The 12252-nt window shown below is 39.4% G+C and overlaps 1 long non-coding RNA gene across 1 annotated transcript; it reads right to left on the reverse strand.

Moving 5' to 3' along the window:
* Positions 1-10506: 10506 nt before the first annotated feature.
* Positions 10507-11040, reverse strand: LOC106602796 (uncharacterized). Its single transcript, XR_001328302.2, has 3 exons — positions 11002-11040; positions 10765-10881; positions 10507-10637 (listed from the first exon to the last, which is right to left on the reverse strand). It is a non-coding gene; the product is annotated as an uncharacterized lncRNA (long non-coding RNA).
* Between the last annotated feature and the right edge of the window lie 1212 nt (positions 11041-12252).

Consider the following 12252-nt stretch of genomic DNA (forward strand, 5'->3'; position numbering starts at 1 on the left):
CATAATAAGAAATCGCATGCATATGCCTGCGGTATGATAATAAAACAATGAAAGCCGAAGTACTTGATCTAAAGTGCAGAAGTATGAAAAATAATATTGTTACAATGGGAATAAAGGAGGATGAAAACAAAAACTATCAGTCAAAGGAGGAAAAAGTCATCAATGAAACGTAATCTCAAGATGACAGACGAACAGGTGGAAACAAATTATTTACAAAAAGCTCACTGTTTCGGTGGCTGAGCAGAGGGAAGGCCCCGTCCGATCGTAGCTATGCTGACCCACTACAAAATGAAAATTGCCTTGTTACAACAGGGTAGGGAATTGAAGAACACCCCATTCTCTATTAATGAACACTTTCCTCATGAAATAGTGCCCTGTACCCCACTTTCAAAAGGCTCCAAGCAGAGAAGCAGATTTTAATTTTTTCTTTTATTTCACCTTCATTTAACCAGGTAGGCCAGTTCTCATTTACAACTGCAACCTGGCCAAGATAAAGCAAAGCAGTGCGACACAAACAATAACACAGAGTTACACATGGAATAAACAAACATACAGTCAATAACACAATAGGAAATAAAAATCTATATACAGTGTGTGCAAATGAGGTAGGATTAGGGAGGTAAGGCAATAAATAGGCCGTAGTGGCAAAGTAATTACAATTTAGCAATTAAACACTGGAGTGATAGATGTGCAGAAGATGAATGTGCAAGTAGAGATACTGGGTGCAAAGGAGCAAAAAATAAAAATAAATAACAATATGGGGATGAGGTAGTTGGATGTGCTATTTACAGATGGGCTATGTACAGGTGCAGTGATCTGTGAGCTGCTCTGACAGCTGATACTTAAAGTTAGTGAGGGAGATATGAGTCTCCAGCTTCAGTGATTTTTGCAATTCGTTCCAGACATTGGCACCAGAGAACTGGAAGGAAAGGCGGCCAAAGTAGGAATTGGCTTTGGAGGTGACCAGTGAAATATACCTGCTGGCGCACGTGCTACGGGTGGGTGCTATTATGGTGACCAGTGAGCTGAAATAAGGTGGAGCTTTACCTAGTAAAGACTTATAGATGACCTGGAGCCAATGGGTTTGGCGATGAATATGTAGCGAGGACCAGCCAACGAGAGAATACAGGTCGCAGTGGTGGGTAGTATATGGGGCTTTGGTGACAAAACGGATGGCACTGTGAAAGACTACATCCAATTTGCTGAGTAGAGTGTTGGAGGCTATTTTGTAAATGACATCGCCGAAGTCAAGGATCGGTAGGATAGTCAGTTTTACGAGGGTATGTTTGGCAGCATGAGTGAAGGATGCTGTGTTGCGAAATAGGAAGCCGATTCTAGATTTAATTTTGGATTGGAGATGCTTAATGTGAGTCTGGAAGGAGAGTTTACAGTCTAACCAGACACCTAGGTATTTGTAATTGTCCACATAATCTAAGTCAGACCGGTCCAGAGTAGTGATGCTGGGCGGTTGGGCAGCGATCGGTTGAAGAGCATGCATTTAGTTTATAATTTACCATTTTAGATTTAGCATTTAGAATGTTCGTCTAGTGGTGGATAAATTATATGTAAACAAACAAATATCCAAGGACTCGAAGATTACAACGTGGCTGTGAGTGATAGCTACCTCCTGTTGAAGTAGTCGCCGATGCATATTTACACAGTACAAATATGGAATAATTAAATTTTTACAAAAACTTTTTTTTCATGAACGACTTTTTGTATTTATGTTTTTATTCATGCAGTATGGAACCGTGGGCTATGTGGACTTAACACGGAACCCAAACCGGCTGCGCGCGTGCATAAATGTATTTTCTCCCCCTACACCAAACGCGATCACGACATGCAGGTTAAAATATCAAAACAAACTCTGAACCAATGACATTAATTTCGGGACATGTCGAAAAGCATTAAACATGTATGGCAATTTAGCTAGTTAGCTTGCACTTGCTAGCTCATTTGTCCTATTTAGCAAGCTTGCTGTTGCTAGCTAATTTGTCCTGGGATATAAACATTGAGTTGTTATTTTACCTGAAATGCACAAGGTCCTCTACTCCGACAATTAATCCACACATAAAACAGCCAACCGAATCGTTTCTCGTCATCTCTCCTCCTTCCAGGCTTTTTCATCTTTGAATTTATATGGTGATTGGCATCTACACTTTCATAGTATTACCACGACAACCGGCAAAACATTTCGTCTTTCAATCACCCACGTGGGTATAACCAATGAGGAGATGGCACGTGGGTACCTGCTTCTAAAAACCAATGAGGAGATGGGAGAGGCAGGACTTGCAGCGGATCTGCATCAGAAATAGAAAGGAGTTCTATTTTAGCACTTGGCATCGCAGACGCTTGTTGGCGCGCCCGAGCAGTGTGGGTGCAATAATTTAATAACATGGATTTCTACATTTATTTTGCGACGCTCGCGCACGCGACGTGTCCGGTCTGGTCAGCATGTTAAAATACATTTGTATTTATGGTAATGCAGAATGGGTATGATTGACTTATCCTTTTTCTATTTAGACAATATGAAGCTTTGGACTATATGCATGTAACATCTGGTTTTGATTTAGGGGAAGGCGAGGATGGGTAAGGCTGACGTTTTTTTCTTCATGATTTTTTTATCTATTTAATTTGAAGATTGTACATTAGAAATACCAACGTCGTTTTTTTTTGTTTAATATGAGATGTCCTAATTGTAGAGGTCGGGTATATTATGACTTAAAAGCTGTGATATAGTGCGGCCCTTGTTCGCCGTGTGAATCCGAACGATTAGCTTTTTAGATAAAACTTAACAAACATGAACAGATTTATAGGATAAAGGATTATATCATTTAAAACCTACCTAGGTTCTCTATTGGAATAGGCCTAGACGATCCTTTTATATTTAAAAAATACATCTCAATAAAAAACATGTAAAGGATGATTATTCTTCTGATACAAACCGGCAAATGGGTGAATTAGGTATTGTCAACAGGGTTGGTGTCTCTACTGTGTGGCGGGCTGGTTAAGACTGGGATAAAGTGATTAAAGTTAACGGTAGAACTAATACAATAATTGGCTTATGGAAGCACTTCTCTAAGCGAGAGAAAGGTATATTATATATTTCTATATAAGCTATTTATCCTACCTTTTATATTCTTGATCCTAATGATATAGGCCTAGGTGTAAAACAGCCGAGGTGAAAGAGCAACAACCCTGGAATAAAACACATAGTGTGTAGGGGTGGAGAGAGGGTTGGTTTTACAGGTTTACTTGCTCTGGATTGTCAGTACTGCATGTGTTCTTGGCTGTCGTGCCGTGGCTGTGTCGGAATCGATCGTGAGTTTAACTTAAGTATGCCTTCCCATAAGGGAGCGCCCGGGGTTGGCTTGCGGTCGGCTCTGGCACAGCCATGGCACGATACAACAGGAATACAACAGGATATAATGTGATCCTTAAGACAAATTTTTACTTGCAGTCATTTGCGGCCTTTAGAATCTGTTCCTTTTTCCTTCTTCCTTTTTTTGTCGGAATACAACAGGATATAATGAAGACTAGCTGAAATATGTCTTGCGTGTAATGGACATAAAAAAGGACTCGTCTTGCGTTGCGATATATTTAGGTTGTTTTCTCTTCATTTTTTAAATTATTTTCGAACAATTGAATCCAATGAACTGAGCAGGCTGGGCTGACATGCTTATAGCCTTGCTCGGACTTTCAAATATGAGCATGCATGTATAAGATTGTGCTGTTATTATTTGTATTATTATCTATTATTGTTACTCATTTTTTTCAGACTATTTTCCATGTTATTTGGTTAGTTCTCTTAAGCATCCTCATAGATAATTATGTTATCATGGGACTGCCCATATTTCCCTCTGGCCAACGCCATTTGGCGGCCTTAGGACGCGACGGTGTGTCATGAGTCAGTGAGATGGTCTGATGGTCTTAGTGACAACAGACCTAGATATGGGGGGAGGTTTCAGTGGGTGGAATGTTAGGACAATTGGAGGTTTACAAAGTTGCAGCTACAGTTTGCTTAACAGTGCAACTTATTATGGTACAGCTATATGGACACTTAATCATCATGGTGCTTTTTAATGGTAAGTATAATTGAAACTTGGTTGTCATTATGTGGGGATATAAGTATAGCAAGTTATAATTGTAATGGCTTAGCAGATCATAAAAAAAAGATACATTTTTACATGGCTAAAAGATAAAGACTATAATATTTATTGTTTACAGGAAACTCATTCTACAAATATAGATGAGGTTGGGTGGAAAAAGTACTGTGAGGGAGAAATATATTTTTGTCATGGGCAAAAAAAACTCAAAAGTGGTGATTATACTTATTAATACAAATTTTGATCTGATTGTGCAAACTGTGCAAACAGATCCGCAAGGAAGATGGATTGTTTTAAATGTGCTATTGGACCAAAAACAGATCTCCCTAATTAATCTATATGGGCCAAATAATGATGATCCACACTTTTTCGAAAGTATATATAATAATCTATTGAGCTCACAAACAACGAAATAATCTATTATAATGGTGGAAGATTATAATGTGGTTTTAAGTACCTCAATGGATCGTGAAGGAAATCATTCTACAAACTATCACCATCAAGCACTTAAGGAGATCGCAAAGATCATGGATACATTAGAACTAGTGGATATATGGAGGTTGAAAAACCCTGACCTGGTGAGATATACATGGAGGAGGCTTAATCAAGCTAGCCGTCTTGATTACTTCCTGGTCTCGTTCTTGCTGGCATCAAAAGTTTTAAAAAGTATTAATAGGAGACCGAATGTGATCGGACCACGATCTAATTGGCCTCCATATAACTCTTACAGAATTTCCACGTGGACGGGGATATTGGAAATTTAATCAAAGCCTATTGGATGACAATTTGTTCTTAACTAACTATAATATAGGTACAGCAGATCCCCTTGTTGTATGGGACACTTTGAAATGTACTTTTAGAGGCCATTCAATACAATACTCATCATTAAAACAAAAGCAGTTTAGGTCAAAAGAGATTACACTAATAAAGGAAATAGAGGAAGTAACAGCGCAGGTAGATGGTAATGAAACTGTATTATAGAGGCACAAAATAGGTTAGAGGAAAAACAAAAAGAAATGGAGGTACTTATTCACGAACGATCAAGTGTAATGTATTACAAAAATAAAGCGAATTGGATGGAAAATGCTGAAAAATGTTTGTTTTTTTCTTGAATCTTCAACATAGAAATTCTACCAAAAATAATTTACAGAAACTCGTTACAAATTATGGAGTTATCCATGATTCACCAAATCATATTTTGAAAGAGGAAGCAAAATATTTTAAGCGTATGTTTTATTTTCAGTGTCCTCAATTTCCACTGAATGATGTTAACTGTAAGGATTTATTTCCTAATAACGATAATAATATAAAATTAACAAATGTAGAGAAAGACCTGTGTGAAGGCCAACTTACAGAAGAGGAACTTTTTGAGGGAATAAAATATTTTCAGTCTGGAAAAGCACCAGGGCTTGACGGTATACCAGTAGAAGTACCACTCCACAAATTTCTTGTTAACAAATTATAGTTTTGGCAAGTCGGTTAGGACATCTATTTTGTGCATGACACAAGTAATTTTTCAAACAATTGTTTACAGACAGATTATTTCACTTATAATTCCCTGTATCACAATTCCAGTGGGTCAGAAGTTTACATACGCTAAATTGACTGTGCCTTTAAACAGCTTGGAAAATTCCAGAAAATTATGTCATGGCTTTAGAAGCTTCTGATAGGCTAATTGACATCATTTGAGTCAATTGGAGGTGTACCTGTGGATGTATTTCAAGGCCTAACTTCAAACTCAGTGCCTCTTTGCTTGACATCACCGGAAAATCAAAAAGAAATCAGCCAAGACCTCAGAAAAACAATTGTAGACCACAAGTCTGGTTCATCCTTGGAAGCAATTTGCAAACGCCTGAAGGTACTACGTTCATCTGTACAAACAATAGTACGCAAGTATAAACACCATGGGACCACGCAGCCGTCATACCGCTCAGGAAGGAGACGCGTTCTGTCTCCTAGAGATAAACGTACATTGGTGTGAAAAGTGCAAATCAATCCCAAAACAACAGCAAAGGACCTTGTGAAGATGCTGGAGGAAACAGCTACTAAAGTATCTATATCCAGAGTAAAACAAGTATGATATCGACATAACCTAAAAGGTTAATCAAGGAAGAAGCCACTGCTCCAAAACTGCCATAAAAATGCCAGACTACGGTTTGCAACTGCACATGGGGACAAAGATTGTAGTTTTTGGAGAAATGTCCGCTGGTCTGATGAAACAAAAATAGAACTGTTTGGCCATAATGACCATTGTTATGTTTGGAGGAAAAAGGGGGAGCCTTGCAAGCCGAAGAACACCATCCCAACCGTGAAGCACGGGGGTGGCAGCATTATGTTGTGGGGGTGCTTTGCTGCAGGAGAGACTGGTACAGTTCACAAAATAGATGGCATCCTGAGGAAGGGAAATTGTGGAAATATTGAAGCAACATCTCAAGACATCAGTCAGGAAGTTAAAGCTTGGGTCTTCGGTCAAATGGGTCTTCCAAATGGACAATGACCTCAAGCATACTTCCAAAGTTCTGGCAAAATGGCTTAATGACAACAAAGTCAAGGTATTGGAGTGGCCATCACAAAGCCCTGACCTCAATCCTATAGAAAATTTGTGGGCAGAACTGAAAAAACGTGTGTGAGCAAGGAGGCCTACAAATTTGACTCAGTTACACCAGCTCTGTCAGGAGGAATGGGCCAAAATTCACCCAACTTATTGTGGGAAGCTTGTGGAAGGCTACCTGAAACGTTTGACCCAAATTAACAATTTAAAAGTAATGCTACCGAATCCTAATTGAGTGTATGTAAACTTCTGACACACTAGGAATGTGAGGAAAGAAATAAAAACTGAAATAAATCATTCTCTCTACTATTATTCTGACATTTCGCTTTCTTAAAATAAAGTGGGGATCCTAACTGACCTAAAACAGGGGATTTTTACTTTGATTAAATGTCAGGAATTGTGAAAAACTCAATTGTGAAATTGTGAAATTGTGAAAAAATCACTGCTGTTCTCTTAGTTTATTAAATATACCCTGAGTGTACAAAACATTAGGAACACCTTCCTAATATTATATTTTATCGGCAGTGGTCTTCAACCACACACAGACAGACAGTAACAGCAATTCTGTCCTCCTCTACTACCATTTCCAGGAAATAATTTGGTTCCAATTCAAAATGATTTTTTTTTTGTGAAACGTATGATAATATTGAACATAATTCTGATTGATTTATTGATTTATAAAACATTGCAGTGTTTGCAGTGTTTCATATATACTTATAACAGGTGATACTATTATACATGCCTTTAGTATTAGCAGTGTGTTAGTGTTAGCAATATGTCTCCATGTCCCCTCCATATGTAGTACATCTTTCATTTGAGTACACATATATTTCCATTTCTATCCAACAGCAATGTGTTTCCTTTTCTCAGTGCATTGAGTTGACCTCTGTGTTGATAAAATGTCCCTATGTCCTCATCGCTGTTTTTTTTATAATGTCTTGAAAAGGCTGGTCATGGCTCACATCAACACCATTATCCCAGAAACCCTAGACCCACTCCAATTTGCATACCACCCCAACAGATCCACAGTGTATGTAATCTCTATTGCACTGCACACTGCCCTTTCCCACCTGGACAAAAGGAACACCTACGTGAGAATGCTATTCTTTGACTACAGCTCAGCGTTCAACACCCTGGTGCCCTCAAAGCTCATCACTAAGCTAAGGACCCTGGGACTAAACACTTCCCTCTGCAACTGGATCCTGGACTTCCTGACGGGCCGTCCCCGGGTGGTAAAGGTAGGCAACAACACAACTGCGATGCTGATCCTCAACAAGGGGGACCCATAGGGGTGCTTGCCATTCCCCTCCTGTACACTGTCATTAAGTTTGCCGACGACACAATAGTGTTAGGCCTGATCACCGACAACGACGAGACAGCCTATAGGGAGGAGGTCAGAGACCTGGCCGTGTGGTGGCAGGATAACAACCTTGCGATCAAGACAAACGCGATCAAGACAAAGGAGATGATTGTGGACTACAGGAAAAGGAGGACAGAGCACGCCCCCATTCTCATCAACAGGGCTGTAGTGGAGCAGGTTGAGAACTTTAAGTTCCTTGGTGTCCACATCCCCAACAAACTATCATGGTCCAAACACACCAAGACAGTCTTGAAGAGGGCACAACAAAGCCTTGGCATGGGTCCTCAGATCCTCAAAAAGTTCTACAGCTGTATCATCGAAAGCATCCTGACTGGTTGCATCACTGCCTGGTATGGCAACTGCTCGGCCCCCGACTACAAGGCACTACAGAGGGTAGTGCGTACGGCCCAGTACATCCCTGGGGCCAAGCTTCTATCCCCAAGATAAGACTCCTTAACAGCTAATCAAATGGATACCCAGACTATTTGCATTTGCAAATTGAAATGAGGTGACAAATGTGTTTATGCACTCTATATATGAGAGAGAGAGAGAGAGAGAGAGAGGTTTCTTTTACCAAATATTAATGTAAAGAATCAAAGCTGTATTTTGTTCAATTGAGGTGAATAAAATACTGGACAATTTGTAGATTTTATTCAGAATAGCCACACAAATGGAGGGGCTCAAGCCTGGGATCCGTAGGGAAAATGGTGAAGAATGGTCAGCGGCTAGGTCACTGGCCTGAATCAACACCTACACCTGTACAGTACAGTGTGCACACACTCTCTTCCAATCACATGAGTAGATTATCCCACGGTTACCAGAGGAATTGACTTGGTCCCATAATTACCTTGCTAAAGCACAAAGCTCTGGTTCACTTAATTATAGTTATTGATAGAATATGTCATTTGACTAAGTGACATTATTATATTAAACAACTTGACTATGAGTGCATGTTATTATGGCAACACAACACAGATTTCTGAAAGAGCTCATGAACAAAGGTCAAAATATCAATACTTTTATTGTCAGTGTCAGCCAATTAAAAGATGGCTGATCTCTTAGCTTCTAAAATGTTTATTTGTAAAATCATTCCATCTGACAAAGAAATGATCAGTTTAAAGCAGCTGTCTTGTTCACAGTGGAAGCCACAGTTGGATGGATAGATTATGACTGAACCTACATGTCGCATCAGCTTCCAGGTTCGTTGCATTGTCATATTACAACGCAATCAATTCTCTTAAACAATCTTAAGTAATTCTACCTACTACTGTAATGTTCTGTGCTTTGACCTTCTATATGCCTATCTTGGCAGTCATAGTTAACTGGAATGTTTTGCAAAGATTCTTATTAATTTTCTCTACAATTTATGCTACTAATGAAATGCAGGAAGCATTAATCTTAATGTCGGAGGAAATCTAAACGCTATTGTAAATTCAAAAGGGAATTCAGATTATCCTGAACACATGCCAAAACAGCCGACTTGAAGAATTAACATCTGACGTAGATTCAATGTTAACTTTTATTAATGTTAATCGTGTCACGACTTCTGCCGAAGTCGATGCCCCTCACGGGTGGTGCTCGGCGGTCGACGTCACCGGTCTTCTAGCCATCATTGATCCATTTTTCATTTTCCATTGGTTTTGTCTTGTCTTCCTACACACCTGGTTCCAATCCCATTAATTACATGCTCTGTATTTAACCCTCTGTTTCCCCTCATGTCTTTGTCGGAGATTGTTTGTGGTTATGTTTTTGTACATTTTGTATAGGTGTGCGACGGTTATGTTCACCCATGTTTATTTTATGTACGTTGGTTTTGGAGTTTGTTTTAATATATTAAACTACTCCAGTTACACCAAGTTGGTTTCTCCTGCGCCTGACTTCCCTGCCACCGACACACACGACAATGACAAATCGTAAGCTAATTACTGGGCCTTTTTTTTTTTTTACATGTGTTATGGGTCATCCGTTTTCCTACCAGGTCTTGTCAGCATCAATTTGAAGGAGACGCACTGCTTTGTATTTTTTTACAATGGAATTCAGACATTCTCCTGTGGGCAGATGCCATCACGATGGGTAGGCCTATTAGGTGTATATTTGCATACCCATTCCCAGGTTATCGCTGAAGCTGTTGAAGACTGCACAGTTCTCACCCCCCTGGGCATTATTTGTCTCTCCTTCTCTCCAGAACCTAAGAACCAACTAGTTCAGTCAACAGTCAAGGCAGGAGGAAAAACAAGTGATTATTGGTTACTCTGCCTGCTCCATTGTAATTGATATGTCACTCTGCATTTCACTCACTGTGTTGTGGTTGGTGTTGTTCCATCCACCCATTTCCAGATCCCTTCCTTCTCTGAGACAGTCAGACCAATCCAGAAATGCATTTTTTCCCCCCAATGTATTTAGAAAATGCTGCATACAAGAAAAGCAGTAAGTGTTGTTGTGTTCTCTCTCTCTCTCTCTCTCTCTCTCTCTCTCTCTCTCTCTCTCTCTCTGCTGTTTACGATCAACAGGTCTGCTCCTCTCTCTCTGCAGTCTTGTCTGCTCTCACTCCAAGTTTTTCTGTTATTAGAGAAGTAATAACAGCTACATCTGAGTCTCCTCCAACCATCAGGACAGGGTCCTATAGATAGAGAATGAGTTCAGCTATAAAGACCAATTATTATATACTATCATTATATAATACAGAACAATTGCTATTGATCATTATATCATCCCCTACATTCACATTCTTACAACATCATACTTACCAAGCTCTGATATCTTCTTCTCCTGCTCTGAAACTGTTCTCTGCAGCTGGAGTTTCTCCTCAGTCAGGTTGTTGTATGAAGTCTGGAGTCTGGACAGTCCGTAATACTGTTCATCATCTGTGATTGAAAAGAGAGCACACACCAACAATCTTTATTTGGCTCACTCGTTCTTGCACACACATTCCCAAGCACACACATACCTACACATGCAGGTACACGTGTGAGTTGAACACTCACAGTGCACAGAGAGGCTTATGACTGTGATCAGTAGGACAACTGTTAAAGGAATTTTATATCTTGATGATAATAATCAATAATCAATTCGCCTTGACTAATGCCCAAGGTTTGTAAGACAATGGGTTAAATAATTAGGCAAGGACTCAGCTTTCTGCAAAAGGTTTCTGTAGCTTTATTCATGAGAACGTTCTGAGGTCAGGATAACAAAACAGTCATTTTATAGTTCTTGCTTACTTACGCACATGCATTTACACACAAACTGTTGGTGACCTGCAATCTCCATTGACTTCTCACACTGTTTATCACATTCTAGCTCAGCCTGTTCCTTTCCCTCAAGGTTAGGAACCCTTTGAAGTTTTACTCCCTTTACCATCTGTCCCCTGCTCTCTATACTAATTGCATACACACATTTCTTTCCCTCTCCAGTGGTTCCTGGACTTTCGGGAACTAATCAGACCAATCGATCACTACATTGATTATTACATTGATTATTCATTAACCATGCTGTATGACTAATAATTCATCATGGTTTATTGATTCATTTACCTTTATTAGATAATTCTCTTATCAATTCCACCCTTAAATGATTAAATAATTCACCATGATGATCAAATGCTATATGAGAACCCTACTAATCACATGCTTTATGTAATCACACATAATCACACGCTATATGGAAACACGAATAATCACACGCTATATGGAAACACAAATAATCACACACTACATGGTAACACAAATAATCACACTCTGTATGGAAACACAAATAATCACACGCTATATGTAACTTAATTGTGATACAAGGATTAAACAAGACCAATACATGAATATTCCTCCTACTCCTCAATGACTGTCCTGGGCCTATTTCCAATTATGACACTTCGATTTAGAATTTTCATCATCATTTTCATTAAAGGAACAGTCAATCTAAACGTTGAAAATTCAATCTAAACGTTGAAAATTGTTTCATCAAACATTGGCATCTCATGATTAAAAGAAACGGAGCCATCTTCCTGGCCTGGAGGCCCGCTTTCGTCCTCCCACTGATCGAAGCTCGGTATTGGTCCATATCTCACCATCTGCTGCGTCATCGATCTCTCTAGAGTCCTGGTGATTAAACCTCTCACACATGGGACGAGACAACATTCACACAACACAAACACACTCATACAGGTGAAAGCAGCCCATAATACAGTCCTTACAACACTTTTCCATTTCCCAAACATGAGCTGTGTTATCAGGAATGTACGT

Source organism: Salmo salar, chromosome ssa04 (assembly GCF_905237065.1).
Source record: "Salmo salar chromosome ssa04, Ssal_v3.1, whole genome shotgun sequence".
In the NCBI taxonomy this organism is placed as follows: Eukaryota; Metazoa; Chordata; class Actinopteri; order Salmoniformes; family Salmonidae; genus Salmo; species Salmo salar.